We start from the raw sequence: 17,406 nt of genomic DNA on the forward strand, positions 1-17,406 counted from the left end.
TTTCCACTAGGGAAAAACACGGGTAAATGCGCGCCCCCGCGCATTTACCCGTGTTTAAAAATGCTAGTGGAAAAGGGGTATTTAACTCTACACATTTCCTACAGATTTTAAACTTGCAAACAAGGAACCTCTTTGTTATCACCCAGTCGTGTTTTATTACTGTGTTTGTTTGTAAAACCCTAAGGCATATGCTAGCATCTAATAAATAAATGTTAATTAAGTAATTAATAAATAAATAATATATCTTGCGTGTGATTCTAAAAGAAACATTTTCTGTTTTGTACTTGGTTCCACTTTAAATCCACATAACCAAAAGCAAACCACCCATAGCATACCTCACTAAATCTGGGTAGTTCAACAGATGTTCATTTTGAGACATTCCTTTGAATAAACTCCCATGGATGACAACGCAGTGTTACTCTGTGAAGTGTACCATTTAAAATGCACATGATGGTTCATAATTTCTTTATATCTAAATCTGCCTGATCATATTCTTTAGCTGCCAGTAACAGGTTGATGGTGTGTATTGTTCAAAGGCAGGAAAGACACAGCTTTACGATTGTGTAAAATCTGACACCTTGTATCAACATGAAAGTGCTATTTGTTCTAAAAAGCATAATAAATTATTTTATATTAGAGGACTCAAGTGGGATTTTATTCCTAAACAAGAAAAATTATCCTCTTTATTTCTAGAAGCCTTACCAGTGTGTTACATACTGTACCTAGAAGCGACACCACAAATATTCTCCTCTTCCTTCTGTATGGAGAACGATAAGTGTATACACACTAGGGTTACATTTATTATGGTTTTCTTTTAGAAGCCAGTTCCACAGCACTTTATCTACGTAGTGGTCACGCTAGATACTTCTGAGGAAACAGCCGTAGGTAACAGGCTGAGAAACGCGTCAAGAGCTACCAATGTATGTGTGGACATCAGTATGGGGAGGTGGCCCGTTAGTTCCCCAGCGCCGGTGAAGCACCTGTGTGACGGAGACAAGCGCCTAGCTGAAGGCGCAGCTGCCAATTTCAACTGGTGAATGCAGCTGTAAGAGCTACCTCTGCATGTCTGGTATTGGTACCGAGAGGCAGCTTGCTAGTTCCCCAGCGCCGGTGAAGCACCTGTGTGACTCTGCAGGACGGAGTTGAACGCCTAGCCGAAGGCGCAGACACCGATTCTAATTGGTGAATGCAGCTGTATATGCAGCCTCCGTTACAGCTTGAATGACCGGTGGAATATAGTTGTGGAGCACGCTAATATCACAGCTAAATCAGGAGCATAACGGTGCACAACAGGTACAAGCCTTTGACGGGGACGCCCGTCAGAACTAATAACTTCAGCCGGACCTAGCACTGCGGAGCAGGAGAACAATTGGCCGGTAAGCTTGTATCGCTCCAAATGTAATTACAGCATGCTTAATATTCAGTGACATTGATAACACTATAAATTACATCACTGTTCCAGCGGGAGGATTTAAGCACTTTTCAAATATTGGATAAATAACGAAGAATGTGGTGATCCATTTTTATATCCTCTTGATATGCTTGGAACTGTCAATTACAAGTGAAAGCAATATAATTATTCACAGGAGGCTGTATAATTAATTAAGGGGCAAAAAGTGCCTTACAAATGCATATTGTGGAGAAATACACATCCTACTAGTGTTGATACATTTGATTCACTTGAAATAGTGTGTCTATTTATTAGAAATTGAAATTGTATCCACTGTGCACATCTGTGTTACAAATAATTATCACCAAAGGAAATATTTATTTTATGAAATGCTATTATGTCCACTTGTCATAATTTGATCTCTTAAACCGAGATTTATAGGAACTGATATTGAATATATGTGATTTTATATTGATATGTGATTTTGTTGATCTTAATTGTTTTAAAATAAAATACTCTTTGATATTGGACAGCGCTTTCAACTATTGTTCATTGTTATACTAAAATCTATTGGGATTCAACACCCCACTAACTTGAAAGCAGCAGTCCATATAGAGGTGAAATATTGGTAGTAGATTTTGGGAGTTAATAACTGACACATTTGAGCATAGCGCTTTCTTATATTTTTCTATTGTCACTCTAGGTGCAGGAGCTCATTAGTGAGGAGGGCATTTTTTTATTTAGAAAGACCTAATTTTAGATCTGACGTATCGCTACAGCTACAGTATCTGTAAGTGTACAATTTTGTCTTTCACCCTGCACCTACAGTGAACACTATGGGGGTAATTCAGACCTGATCGCTGCTGTGCATTTTCGCACAGCGGGCGATCAGGCCTGCACTTCGCATGCGTATGCACCGCAATGCGCCGGCGCGTCGGACGATTGCACCGGGCATGGTGCGGAAAAAGCGATCGCACGGGCGATCGCAAGGTGGCGGACAGGAAGAGGTCGCTTGTAGGAGGGACCAGGCGTTTGGAAGGAGGGTTTCTGACGTCAGCTCCGGCCCCGATCATCGCAGCAGCTGAGTAAGTCCTGGGCTGAGCAGAAACTGAACAAACTGATGTTTGTGCAGTTCTGCTACAAATGCGATCGCACACCTGCACACTCGTAATACCCTTTTCCTGTAGGCGGCGACTACCTGATCGCAGGGATGCCAAAAACGCACCCTAGCAATCAGGTCTGAATTACCCCCTATATACTGATATGTAAAGATTTCTATCAAACCATAACATAGTGCCTATATTGAAGATATTTAGTGCTCCAATATTAGGAGCAGTGGTGAATTTGCCATTAGGCAGGTCAGGCACTTGTCACGTGGGGGCACTTGGATGCTTGTTTAGTATTTTCAGACCAGAATTTACAAGTAACTGCAAAATATTTCCACTCTACTGTGCTATACGGCGGGTGTCATACAGGATCCTGGCAGTCACGTGACAGACATTGGCATCTTGACAATTAGAATGCAGACAGGGGAAGGGGTAATTATTTTATCCCTATCTTAACCAGCCTGGGGTGGTGGCTAGGGCTAAGATAGTGGGGGTGTCGGCTAGGGCTAAGACCCGGTAGAGTGGGCGGGGGTGAATGCTAAGGATGATCCCCCATATAGTGTCTAACCCTAACACACACACCCCTCCAGGGTCCTAACATTAACAGTGGCCCCGATACTTACCTTTGGGATGTCTGCGTTCGCCGACCAGGATTCCGAGTGGTGTCTGTATTCCAGCGTCCCCGACTGCCGGGATGCTAACCACATCCCCATACAGCATCAAGTGGAGTGTAAATGGGTAGGACTGCCCCTGTAAGCTGTCCTAATTAGTAAATATGTATATATAATTAAAAATAAAACGAAATGTCATAGTTCATGGCTTTTTTACTATTATATTAAATTGGCAATCATCAAATGAGGGCTAATAACCAATCAATGAAAATAATAATATTAGGCAGAGGGGGGGGGCAGCAATTGCTGTTGTGCCTATGGGCGCCATGACCCCTAAATTCGCCTGTGACTAAGAGGGATAAAAATAACAGATCTGCTATAAAAATAAAGTTAAAGTAATCTAAAGGTGGAAAATACATGTTTACAGGAAGCATAACTGGTATATCCTTATTATTTTATATTATTATTCTTTATATGGTGCCACAAGGGGTCTGCAGCGTATTACAAAGTACAGAAACAGTATGGACAAAACAAGAAAGTGACTTACAGTGCAGAACATTTCAGGACATGGGCAAGGTTTATAAACATTGCTGCATCAGCGGCCATAATACCCAAATAAGCAGCAGGGTGGCAGAACCTAAGGGATAGGTGCCGTTGTAAGCAGCAGGGAGTAGATGATGGTACAAGTAGGGGAAAGAAAAGCACACAACGGAAATGGCCCAGCTCCTGAGAGCTTACAGTCTAAAGAAACTATCATTAGTGCATCACAGCACTAAGGTCATGAGTTCAATTCCCAGTCATGGCTGATATGTGTGGAGTTTGTATGTCCTCTCTGTGTTTGTGTGTTGTTTATCCTGGCACTTGTGTGTGTTAGGGAATTTAGACTGTAAACTCCAATGGGACAGGGACAGGCAATTATTCTCTGTATAGTGTTACATAATTACTGAGCTGTATAAAAGTTAATATTTAAATAACTGCTAAAAAACAAATAGACCTTAGTGTTTATGAAAACAAATGTTACTTTCTTAAGTCTTGTCCCTACAATATTGCACGATGGGCCTTGCAACAAAATGATAAAGCAGAAGAATTGCAGACCAAATATTAAATAACATTTCAAGTAGCAATGTGCAAATTTAAATAAATAGAACGAAACAACCCAACACCACCATCATAAATATATTTTTAAAATTATAGAGAATCGGAATCATTGTATGACTTTATAAAGAAGTTTCATTTGTGTGTTTGCAGAAAGGAAAATAAGTAAATTGATAACTAAACCTGCCTGCCATGAATATATAATTACACATACAAATGATTGTACTCTGGATTTGCATATGTAAATAACACAAACATGTACCATACAGGAATTACATTGGCACTGACAGAAAGGTGACTGGATTGCCATACACTGACTTTATGATCCTGATATTCCTGATCTGCTTTTAAAGAAAGTGGCAAACCATGATGCCATGCAGCTAGTATATATAGAACATTAGTATCCGTCTGTATTACAAACTTCAAGTCTGACCTCTGCAGGCTGGTAATTGCAATCAATCTGCATTAGTGTTGGATAGCGTGCACTGCACAGTACATACTGACAGCATGGGCACTAGACCAAACAACACTATCACGTTGTGTCTTGGGGCTGGTGAATCTACAGATAAAAAAAAAAGCTTCACCAAAGGTCACCTTAAACAAGGACCAACTAATATCACTTCAAAGGGAATAAACAGCTTTTACCACCAACACAGCTCTTCTCCACTGAGACTCAGACATTATTTATAGGCATATATCAGAAATTACACATCTCCTGTGCAATCTTCAGTCATGCTCTAATGAATTACACACTTATGTAAGAATGTCAAGGGTCAGGGACATGTTGTGTTGACTGATGTCTTTGCACCCTTGCCATCCTGGTGCACACTATACATGCTGGTGGGAGGATACCCTTTATATGCTGGTGGAAGAAGCTTACAAGTGAAGGTCACATGCACGATGATGAAGAGATTGTAACACACACACACACACACACACACACACACACACACACACACACACACACTATCCTTTATGCCATGACGTCCTGTGTGCATAAGGAGGAGTAAAGTGAAATATTTATCTGCTTGATTACAGCAAATGGTATGTGGTTTTAATGCCACAGCACATTGTTGCTACAAAGCATCATTATCAGAAACAAGTTTTGGTACAAACTGTCCTCATAATGTTCTGCACAATTTAGTAAAAGCTGTTATATGACTGATGCAGACAGCAAGTATAAGTGTCAACAGGGGTTACATAAATCTGCTGCTTGCTTAATGCTAAATACTGATCATAACTTCACATATGCTAACAAACTGGCCATTGTCCACTGCCTGCATCCCTTCTGTTCCCACAAACCTACAGCAGAGGTTCCCATAGTAACCCTCCATGTCTATTTACCACCTAAGCGATCAAAGCAGGCACACAGCACACACACAGCAAGCGCTGCCAGGCTCCCTACAGAGCCAGTGCCCAGCCACTAATGAACTCATATACTTTCTGCATATGGATGCATTGCTCACATTCCCCTCTCCAATAAACAGCTGTCACCAGGGTGTACTCTGCCACTATTCGCTGATCACAGGAGCTGCACACACCGCATCACGCACACAGAGCTTAGTAAATACTATAGTCATATAATGGCAGTAGTTACAGAATGCGACCTTTCACCATAACTGTGTGAGGGAAATAATAATAATAATAATAATAATAATAATAATAATAATAATAATAATGAGGAGCAGGAGGAGGCAAGCACATTGCATGAGTGTCAGGTTGTTGGAGAAGCCCCATATTATCTCTGCTCGCTCTCCTCAGTATGATATATTAATATGATAGTATCACTTATACCATGCTGTAACATTTCCCAGACTGAAAGGTCTAAAAAAAGAAATTGTAGCAAATTCTGCACTTTTCCAAGAAAGATCTTTTACATAATCTCAATGAAGCGAAGAAAAAGGCAGGAGACAATGGATCCCAATGCCCGGCTCTGAGGGGTCTCATTGCAAACAAAGCCAGTCACTGATCAGTATAAATGGCAAATGTCTCTCCCACCGCAGATCACACATCGCGTGGTGCGGACCCAGCTCCCACTTCCCAGCACATGTCCCTACCTGAGGCATGGTTAGCGCGATCCCATAATCCATACACAGCGATGCAGCAGTGCCCTCCTCCTCTTCCTCCTCAGTATAACACAGCAGCAGTGCCCTACTCCTCTGTGTAGCAGTGTGCCGGGGCTCAGCAGGAGGACGCTGCCATCACTCCATCCCCTGTGGGTGAGAGATCTTCCCCCAGCCTGAGACTTTCTTGCTGGGACAATATGAACTTCAGCAGAGACCTTGTCCCCTGTCAGCCTATGGGAAGTGAGGAGCGGGGAGAGGCAGCTGCTGTGTCCGCCTCCACTTCATTCACTGCCCTGGCTTTGCAGTTACTGTGCACGCCGGGGCTACCGGGCGGCTCGTCCAATCCAGACCAGGGGGGGCGTGGCTGCGGTTTCCATGAGGCAAATCATTGCAGGGATTTACATGCTGCCTGCTGCTCGCGTCTCCCATTCTACACATAATCCAGCACATGTAGGGTTAATAGCAGCACGGTACATGTGTCTTTATTGTTACCAGGTTACGGGTGTAACAGATAATACATGTCTTTATACTAGATCGGCAGCTGCAACGCCATGTATAATACAATTATGCAAATGCTGGTGATGGATAAGAGTTAATTTATGAGACTAAGAATTATTATTATGATTTTTTTTGTTGTTGCTTATCTCATTGATCATCACCTTATCTCCCCAGATGGCAGGGGAGTGGGGTTATCTCGCTCCCACTCCATCACAAGAGCTGGTTTTGTTTAAGATCAGTGATTGCATTGTTTGTTCTTCTGCCCAATGACTGTATAGCCCTGAATTCATGTTTGCAGAAGAGCTTCCTGTATATTCAGTCATACATATTGTTCTGTTGAATGTATGGAATTGTTGTTTGGTTTTTAATCATTTGTCATTTTAAAATAGTTTCCAGCAGGGCCGGCCCTAATCAATATGATGCCCTAGGCAAGATTTTGGCTGGTGCCCCCTAGCACCACCGCTGGTTCCGCCTCTGACCTTGTACCTCTTTCCCAGCATCATCAACACTCACCCATAACAGTCCTTATTTTGGTGTTTGTAAATTTTAAACAGGGACAGTTCGCACATTTGGCGCACTGCCCAAAAATAAGATTTTACTTACCGGTAAATCTATTTCTCGTAGTCCGTAGAGGATGCTGGGGACTCCGTAAGGACCATGGGGAGAGACGGCTCCGCATGAGACATGGGCACTTTAAGAAATAATTTAGTTCCTGGTGTGCACTGGCTCCTCCCTCTCTGCCCCTCCTCCAGACCTCAGTTAGAGAACTGTGCCCAGAGGAGATGGACAGTACGAGGAAAGGATTTTTGTTAATCCAAGGGCAAGATTCATACCAGCCACACCAATCACACCGTATAACTTGTGATAACAATCCAGTAAACAGTATGACAATAACATAGCATCAGTTCACGCCCGATGCAACAATAACGTACCCCTTATTGAAGCAATAATTATATACAAGTATTGCAGAAGAAGTCCGCACTTGGGACGGGCGCCCAGCATCCTCTACGGACTACGAGAAATAGATTTACCGGTAAGTAAAATCTTATTTTCTCTAACGTCCTAGAGGATGCTGGGGACTCCGTAAGGACCATGGGGATTATACCAAAGCTACCAAACGGGCGGGAGAGTGCGGATGACTCTGCAGCACCGATTGAGCAAACATGAGGTCCTCCTCACCCAGGGTATCAAACTTATAGAATTTTGCAAAGGTGTTTGTACCCGACCAAGTAGCAGCTCGACACAGCTGTAGTGCCGAGACCCCTCGGGCAGCTGCCCAAGAAGAGCCCACTTTCCTAGTGGAATGGGCCTTGACCGATTTTGGTAACGGCAAACCAGCCGTAGAATGCGCTTGCTGAATCGTGTTACAGATCCAGCGAGCAAGAGTCTGCTTTGAAGCAGGGCCGCCAAGCTTGTTGGCTGCATACAGAACAAACAGTGCTTCTGTTTTTCGGACTCTAGCCGTCCTGGCTACATAAATTTTCAAAGCCCTGACTACATCAAGGGACTCGGAATCCTCTAAGTCCCGTGTAGCCACAGGCACCACAATAGGTTGGTTTATATGAAAGGATGAAACCACTTTTGGCAGGAACTGAGGACGTGTCCGCAATTCCGCTCTATCCATATGGAAAACCAGATAGGGGCTTTTATGTGATAAAGCCGCTAATTCCGACACTCGCCTAGCCGAAGCCAGGGCTAATAACATGACCACCTTCCAAGTGAGATATTTCAACTCCACCATTTTCAGTGGTTCAAACCAGTGTGACTTTAGGAAGTCCAAGACCACATTAAGGTCCCAAGGCGCCACCGGAGGCACAAACGGAGGCTGAATATGCAGTACTCCCTTAACAAAAGTCTGAACTTATGGGAGAGAAGCCAATTATTTTTGAAAGAAAATGGATAGGGCCGAAATCTGGACCTTAATGGAGCCTAATTTAAGGCCCAAATCCACTCCAGTTTGTAGGAAGTGAAGGAAACGGCCCAGATGGAATTCTTCCATAGGAGCATTCCTGGCCTCACACCAAGAAACATATCTTCGCCATATACGGTGATAATGTTTTGCTGTTACTTCCTTCCTAGCCTTTATCAGCGTAGGGATAACCTCAACCGGAATACCTTTTTCCGCTAGGATCCGGCGTTCAACCGCCATGCCGTCAAACGCAGCCGCGTTAAGTCTTGGAACAGACAGGGTCCCTGTTGCAGAGGAAGAGGCCACGGAGCGTCTGTGAGCATTTCCTGCAGATCTGGATACCAGGTCCGTCGTGGCCAATCTGGAACAACGAGGATTGTTCTCACTCCTTTTCTTCTAACTATTCTCAACACCTTGGGTATGAGAGGAAGAGGAGGAAATACATAGACGGACCGGAACACCCACGGTGTCACAAGGGCGTCTACCGCTACTGCCTGAGGGTCTCTGGACCTGGCGCAATACCTCTGTAGCTTTTTGTTGAGGCGGGACGCCATCATGTCTATCTGTGGCAGTTCCCACCGACTCACAATCTGTGCGAAGACTTCTGGATGAAGTCCCCACTCTCCCGGGTGTAGGTCGTGTCTGCTGAGGAAGTCTGCTTCCCAGTTGTCCACTCCCGGAATGAACACAGTTGACAGTGCGCTTACATGATTTTCCGCCCAGCGAAGAATCCTGGTAGCTTCCGCCATTGCCGCTCTGCTCCTTGTGCCGCCTTGGCGGTTTACATGAGCCACTGCGGTGATGTTGTCTGACTGGATCAGAACTGGTTGGTCGCGAAGTAAGGCCTCCGCTTGACGTAGGGCGTTGTATATGGCCCTTAGTTCCAGGATGTTGATGTGCAGACAAGTCTCTTGACTTGATCAAAGACCCTGGAAATTTCTTCCCTGTGTGACTGCTCCCCACCCTCGGAGGCTTGCGTCCGTGGTCACCAGGATCCAATCCTGAATGCCGAATCTGCGGCCCTCGAGAAGGTGAGCACTCTGCAGCCACCACAGGAGCGACACCCTGGCCCTGGGAGACAGGGTGATCAACCGATGCATCTGTAGATGTGATCCGGACCACTTGTCCAACAGATCCCATTGGAAAGTTCTCGCATGGAACCTGCCAAAGGGAATGGCCTCGTATGAGGCCACCATCTTTCCCAGGACTCGAGGGCAATGATGCACGGACACCTGTCTTGATTTCAAAAGGTTCCTGACCAGAGTCATAAGTTCCTGGGCTTTTTCTATCGGAAGATAAACCCTTTTCTGGGTCGTGTCCAGAATCATGCCCAAGAAAGGCAGCCGAGTCGTAGGAACCAACTGCGACTTTGGGATATTGAGAATCCAGCCGTGTTGTTGTAACACTTTTAGTGAAAGAGATACGCTGTTCAGCAACTGCTCTCTTCATCTCGCTTTTATGAGGAGATCGTCCAAGTACGGGATAATTGTGACACCCTGCTTGCGCAGGAGCACCATCATTTCCGCCATTACCTTGGTGAAAATCCTCGGAGCCGTTGAGAGACCAAATGGCAACGTCTGAAATTGGTAATGACAAATCTTAGGTACGCCTGATGAGGTGGATAAATGGGGACATGAAGGTACGCATCCTTTATGTCCAGTGACACCATAAAATCCCCCCCTTCCAGGCTGGCGATGACCGCTCTTAGTGATTCCATCTTGAACTTGAACCTCTTCAAGTATAGGTTCAGAGATTTTATATTCAATATGGGTCTGACCGAACCGTCCGGTTTCGGAACCACAAACATGGTCGAATAATAACCCCTTCCCTGTTGAAGGAGGGGAACCTCGACCACCACCTGCTGAAGATACAATTTTTGTATTGCATTTTACACTATCTCCCTCTCTAGGGGGGAAGACGGTAGGGCCGATTTGAAAAACCGGCGTGGAGGCACCTCTTCGAATTCCAGCTTGTAACCCTGAGACACAATTTCTATTGCCCAGGGATCCACCTGGGAGTGAACCCACATGTGGCTGAAATTCCGAAGACGCGCCCCCACTCCCCGACTCCGCCAGTGGAGCCCCAGCGTCATGCGGTGGATTTTGCAGAGGCCGGGGAGGACTTCTGTTCTTGGGAACTAGCTGTATTGTGCAGCTTCTTTCCTCTGCCCCTCCCTCTGGCAAAAAAGGACGCACCTCAGACTTTCTTGTTTCTTTGTGAACGAAAGGACTGCATTTGATAATGCGGTGCTCTCTTAGGCTGTGAGGGAACATAAGGCAAAAAAATTTGACTTTCCAGCCGTAGCTGTGGAGACCAGGTCCGAGAGACCTTCACCGAACAATTCCTCACCCCTGTAAGGTAAAACCTCCATATCTCGTTTTGAGTCGGCATCACCTGTCCATTGCCGAGTCCACAGGACCCTTCTGGCAGAAATCGACATAGCATTTATTCTAGAACCCAGCAGACTAATGTCTCTTTGAGCATCTCTCATATAAAGGACAGCGTCTTTAATATGCCCCAGGGTCAATAAAACAGTATCCCTATCTAGGGTATCAAACTCCTCTGATAAGGTATCAGTCCATGCCGCTACTGCACTACAGACCCAGGCCGACGCGATTGCCGGTCTGAGCAAGGTACCTGAATGTGTATAAATGGACTTCAGGGTACCCTCCTGTTTGCGATCAGCAGCATACTTGAGGGTAGCCGTATCCTGGGACGGCAGGGCTACCTTTTTTGGATAAGCGTGTTAAAGCTTTGTCCACCCTAGGGGAGGATTCCCATCGTAACCTGTCCGTTGGCGGGAAAGGATACGCCATAAGAATCCGTTTGGAAATCTGCAGTTTTTTATCTGGAGATTCCCAAGCTTTTTCACATAACTCATTCAGTTCGTGTGAGGGGGGAAAAGTTACCTCAGGTTTCTTTCCCTTATACATATAAACCCTTGTGTCAGGGACAGGGGTTTCCTCTGTGATGTGCAAAACCTCCTTAATTGCTATAATCATATATCGGAGTGATTTAGCCAACTTTGGCTGTAACTTTGCATCATCGTAATCGACGCTGGAGTCAGAATCCATGTCGGTATCTGTGTCAACAATTTTGGATAGTGGGCGCTTATGAGACCCCGACGGTCCCTGCGACATAGGATCAGGCACGGGTTGAGACCCTGCCTGTCCCAATGCATCAGCCTTGTCTAATCTTTTATGCAAGGAATTTACATTATCATTTAAAACCTTCCACATATCCATCCAATCAGGTGTCTGCGCAGTCGGCGGAGACACCACATTCATTTGCTCCTGCTCTTCTCCCACATAGCCTTCCACATCAGACATGTCGACACAAGCGTACCGACACACCACACACACAGGGAATGTCCTTTCTGAAGACAGTTGCCCCCACGAGGCCCTTTGGAGAGACAGAGAGAGAGTATGCCAGCACACACCCCAGTGCTATATAACTAGAGATGAGCGCCTGAAATTTTTCGGGTTTTGTGTTTTGGTTTTGGGTTCGGTTCCGCGGCCGTGTTTTGGGTTCGAACGCGTTTTGGCAAAACCTCACCGAATTTTTTTTGTCGGATTCGGGTGTGTTTTGGATTCGGGTGTTTTTTTCAAAAAACACTAAAAAACAGCTTAAATCATAGCATTTGGGGGTCATTTTGATCCCAAAGTATTATTAACCTCAAAAACCATAATTTACACTCATTTTCAGTCTATTCTGAATACCTCACACCTCACAATATTATTTTTAGTCCTAAAATTTGCACCGAGGTCGCTGTGTGAGTAAGATAAGCGACCCTAGTGGCCGACACAAACACCGGGCCCATCTAGGAGTGGCACTGCAGTGTCACGCAGGATGTCCCTTCCAAAAAACCCTCCCCAAACAGCACATGACGCAAAGAAAAAAAGAGGCGCAATGAGGTAGCTGTGTGAGTAAGATTAGCGACCCTAGTGGCCGACACAAACACCGGGCCCATCTAGGAGTGGCACTGCAGTGTCACGCAGGATGGCCATTCCAAAAAACCCTCCCCAAACAGCACATGACGCAAAGAAAAAAAGAGGCGCAATGAGGTAGCTGTGTGAGTAAGATTAGCGACCCTAGTGGCCGACACAAACACCGGGCCCATCTAGGAGTGGCACTGCAGTGTCACGCAGGATGTCCCTTCCAAAAAACCCTCCCCAAACAGCACATGACGCAAAGAAAAAAAGAGGCGCAATGAGGTAGCTGTGTGAGTAAGATTAGCGACCCTAGTGGCCGACACAAACACCGGGCCCATCTAGGAGTGGCACTGCAGTGTCACGCAGGATGTCCCTTCCAAAAAACCCTCCCCAAACAGCACATGACGCAAAGAAAAAAAGAGGCGCAATGAGGTAGCTGACTGTGTGAGTAAGATTAGCGACCCTAGTGGCCGACACAAACACCGGGCCCATTTAGGAGTGGCACTGCAGTGTCACGCAGGATGTCCCTTCCAAAAAAACCTCCCCAATCAGCACATGATGCAAAGAAAAAGAAAAGAAAAAAGAGGTGCAAGATGGAATTGTCCTTGGGCCCTCCCACCCACCCTTATGTTGTATAAACAAAACAGGACATGCACACTTTAACCAACCCATCATTTCAGTGACAGGGTCTGCCACACGACTGTGACTGATATGACGGGTTGGTTTGGACCCCCCCCAAAAAAGAAGCAATTAATCTCTCCTTGCACAAACTGGCTCTACAGAGGCAAGATGTCCACCTCATCATCACCCTCCGATATATCACCGTGTACATCCCCCTCCTCACAGATTATCAATTCGTCCCCACTGGAATCCACCATCTCAGCTCCCTGTGTACTTTGTGGAGGCAATTGCTGCTGGTCAATGTCTCCGCGGAGGAATTGATTATAATTCATTTTAATGAACATCATCTTCTCCACATTTTCTGGATGTAACCTCGTACGCCGATTGCTGACAAGGTGAGCGGCGGCACTAAACACTCTTTCGGAGTACACACTTGTGGGAGGGCAACTTAGGTAGAATAAAGCCAGTTTGTGCAAGGGCCTCCAAATTGCCTCTTTTTCCTGCCAGTATAAGTACGGACTGTGTGACGTGCCTACTTGGATGCGGTCACTCATATAATCCTCCACCATTCTATCAATGTTGAGAGAATCATATGCAGTGACAGTAGACGACATGTCCGTAATCGTTGTCAGGTCCTTCAGTCCGGACCAGATGTCAGCATCAGCAGTCGCTCCAGACTGCCCTACATCACCGCCAGCGGGTGGGCTCGGAATTCTGAGCCTTTTCCTCGCACCCCCAGTTGCGGGAGAATGTGAAGGAGGAGATGTTGACAGGTCGCGTTCCGCTTGACTTGACAATTTTGTCACCAGCAGGTCTTTCAACCCCAGCAGACTTGTGTCTGCCGGAAAGAGAGATCCAAGGTAGGCTTTAAATCTAGGATCGAGCACGGTGGCCAAAATGTAGTGCTCTGATTTCAACAGATTGACCACCCGTGAATCCTTGTTAAGCGAATTAAGGGCTCCATCCACAAGTCCCACATGCCTAGCGGAATCGCTCCGTGTTAGCTCCTCCTTCAATGTCTCCAGCATCTTCTGCAAAAGCCTGATGACGGGAATGACCTGACTCAGGCTGGCAGTGTCTGAACTGACTTCACGTGTGGCAAGTTCAAAGGGCATCAGAACCTTGCACAACGTTGAAATCATTCTCCACTGCGCCTGAGACAGGTGCATTCCACCTACTATATCGTGCTCAATTGTATAGGCTTGAATGGCCTTTTGCTGCTCCTCCAACCTCTGAAGCATATAGAGGGTTGAATTCCACCTCGTTACCACTTCTTGCTTCAGATGATGGCAGGGCAGGTTCAGTAGTTTTTGGTGGTGCTCCAGTCTTCTGTACGTGGTGCCTGTACGCCGAAAGTGTCCCGCAATTCTTCTGGCCACCGACAGCATCTCTTGCACGCCCCTGTCGTTTTTTAAAAAATTCTGCACCACCAAATTCAAGGTATGTGCAAAACATGGGACGTGCTGGAATTTGCCCATATTTAATGCACACACAATATTGCTGGCGTTGTCCGATGCCACAAATCCACAGGAGAGTCCAATTGGGGTAAGCCATTCCGCGATGATCTTCCTCAGTTGCCGTAAGAGGTTTTCAGCTGTGTGCGTATTCTGGAAAGCGGTGATACAAAGCGTAGCCTGCCTAGGAAAGAGTTGGCGTTTGCGAGATGCTGCTACTGGTGCCGCCGCTGCTTTTCTTGCGGCGGGAGTCCATACATCTACCCAGTGGGCTGTCACAGTCATATAGTCCTGACCCTGCCCTGCTCCACTTGTCCACATGTCCGTGGTTAAGTGGACATTGGGTACAACTGCATTTTTTAGGACACTGGTGAGTCTTTTTCTGACGTCCGTGTACATTCTCGGTATCGCCTGCCTAGAGAAGTGGAACCTAGATGGTATTTGGTAACGGGGGCACACTGCCTCAATAAATTGTCTAGTTCCCTGTGAACTAACGGCGGATACCGGACGCACATCTAACACCAACATAGTTGTCAAGGACTCAGTTATCCGCTTTGCAGTAGGATGACTGCTGTGATATTTCATCTTCCTCGCAAAGGACTGTTGAACAGTCAATTGCTTACTGGAAGTAGTACAAGTGGGCTTACGACTTCCCCTCTGGGATGACCATCGACTCCCAGCGGCAACAACAGCAGCGCCAGCAGCAGTAGGCGTTACACGCAAGGATGCATCGGAGGAATCCCAGGCAGGAGAGGACTCGTCAGAATTGCCAGTGACATGGCCTGCAGGACTATTGGCATTCCTGGGGAAGGAGGAAATTGACACTGAGGGAGTTGGTGGGGTGGTTTGCGTGAGCTTGGTTACAAGAGGAAGGGATTTACTGGTCACTGGACTGCTTCCGCTGTCACCCAAAGTTTTTGAACTTGTCACTGACTTATTATGAATGCGCTGCAGGTGACGTATAAGGGAGGATGTTCCGAGGTGGTTAACGTCCTTACCCCTACTTATTACAGCTTGACAAAGGGAACACACGGCTTGACACCTGTTGTCCGCATTTCTGGTGAAATACCTCCACACCGAAGAGCTGATTTTTTTGGTATTTTCACCTGGCATGTCAACGGCCATATTCCTCCCACGGACAACAGGTGTCTCCCCGGGTGCCTGACTTAAACAAACCACCTCACCATCAGAATCCTCCTGGTCAATTTCCTCCCCAGCGCCAGCAACACCCATATCCTCCTCATCCTGGTGTACTTCAACACTGACATCTTCAATCTGACTATCAGGAACTGGACTGCGGGTGCTCCTTCCAGCACTTGCAGGGGGCGTGCAAATGGTGGAAGGCGCATGCTCTTCACGTCCAGTGTTGGGAAGGTCAGGCATCGCAACCGACACAATTGGACTCTCCTTGTGGATTTGGGATTTCGAAGAATGCACAGTTCTTTGCTGTGCTGCTTTTGCCAGCTTGAGTCTTTTCATTTTTCTAGCGAGAGGCTGAGTGCTTCCATCCTCATGTGAAGCTGAACCACTAGCCATGAACATAGGCCAGGGCCTCAGCCGTTCCTTGCCACTCCGTGTCGTAAATGGCATATTGGCAAGTTTACGCTTCTCCTCCGACAATTTTATTTTAGGTTTTGGAGTCCTTTTTTTTCTGATATTTGGTGTTTTGGATTTGACATGCTCTGTACTATGACATTGGGCATCGGCCTTGGCAGACGACGTTGCTGGCATTTCATCGTCTCGGCCATGACTAGTGGCAGCAGCTTCAGCACGAGGTGGAAGTGGATCTTGATCTTTCCCTAATTTTGGAACCTCAACATTTTTGTTCTCCATATTTTAATAGGCACAACTAAAAGGCACCTCAGGTAAACAATGGAGATGGATACTAGTATACAATTATGGACTGCCTGCCGAGTGCAGACACAGAGGTAGCCACAGCCGTGAACTACCGTACTGTACTGTGTCTGCTGCTAATATAGACTGGTTGATAAAGAGATGTCTATGTAACTATGTATGTATAAAGAAGAAAGAAAAAAAAACCACGGTTAGGTGGTATACAATTATGGACGGACTGCCTGCCGAGTGCAGACTCAGAGGTAGCCACAGCCGTGAACTACCGTACTGTACTGTGTCTGCTGCTAATATAGACTGGTTGATAAAGAGATGTCTATGTAACTATGTATGTATAAAGAAGAAAGAAAAAAAAACCACGGTTAGGTGGTATACAATTATGGACGGACTGCCTGCCGAGTGCAGACACAGAGGTAGCCACAGCCGTGAACTACCGTACTGTACTGTGTCTGCTGCTAATATAGACTGGTTGATAAAGAGATGTCGTAGTAGTATGTATGTATAAAGAAGAAAAAAAAACCACGGTTAGGTGGTATATACAATTATGGACGGGCTGCCGAGTGCCGACACAGAGGTAGCCACAGCCGTGAACTACCGCACTGTACTGTGTCTGCTGCTAATATATAGACTGGTTGATAAAGAGATAGTATACTCGTAACTAGTATGTATGTATAAAGAAAGAAAAAAAAACCACGGTTAGGTGGTATATACAATTATGGACGGGCTGCCGAGTGCCGACACAGAGGTAGCCACAGCCGTGAACTACCGCACTGTACTGTGTCTGCTGCTAATATAGACTGGTTGATAAAGAGATAGTATACTCGTAACTAGTATGTATGTATAAAGAAAGAAAAAAAAAACACGGTTAGGTGG

General features: G+C 45.9%; 1 protein-coding gene across 8 annotated transcripts in view; it reads right to left on the reverse strand.

The window, feature by feature from the left end:
- The window catches only part of MID1 (midline 1), a 717,600-nt gene that overhangs the window by 289,089 nt on the left and 411,105 nt on the right, over positions 1-17,406 (reverse strand). The window contains exon 1 of one of the 8 annotated variants that reach the window (XM_063955551.1): positions 6,260-6,561. The exons of the other annotated variants lie outside the window; for them this stretch is intronic. The gene's annotated coding sequence lies outside the window, so the exon portion shown is untranslated. Of the gene's footprint in view, positions 1-6,259; positions 6,562-17,406 lie in introns of those variants that run through there. 8 annotated transcript variants of the gene reach the window in all.

This window comes from Pseudophryne corroboree, chromosome 2, assembly GCF_028390025.1.
Source record: "Pseudophryne corroboree isolate aPseCor3 chromosome 2, aPseCor3.hap2, whole genome shotgun sequence".
Classification (NCBI taxonomy): domain Eukaryota; kingdom Metazoa; phylum Chordata; class Amphibia; order Anura; family Myobatrachidae; genus Pseudophryne; species Pseudophryne corroboree.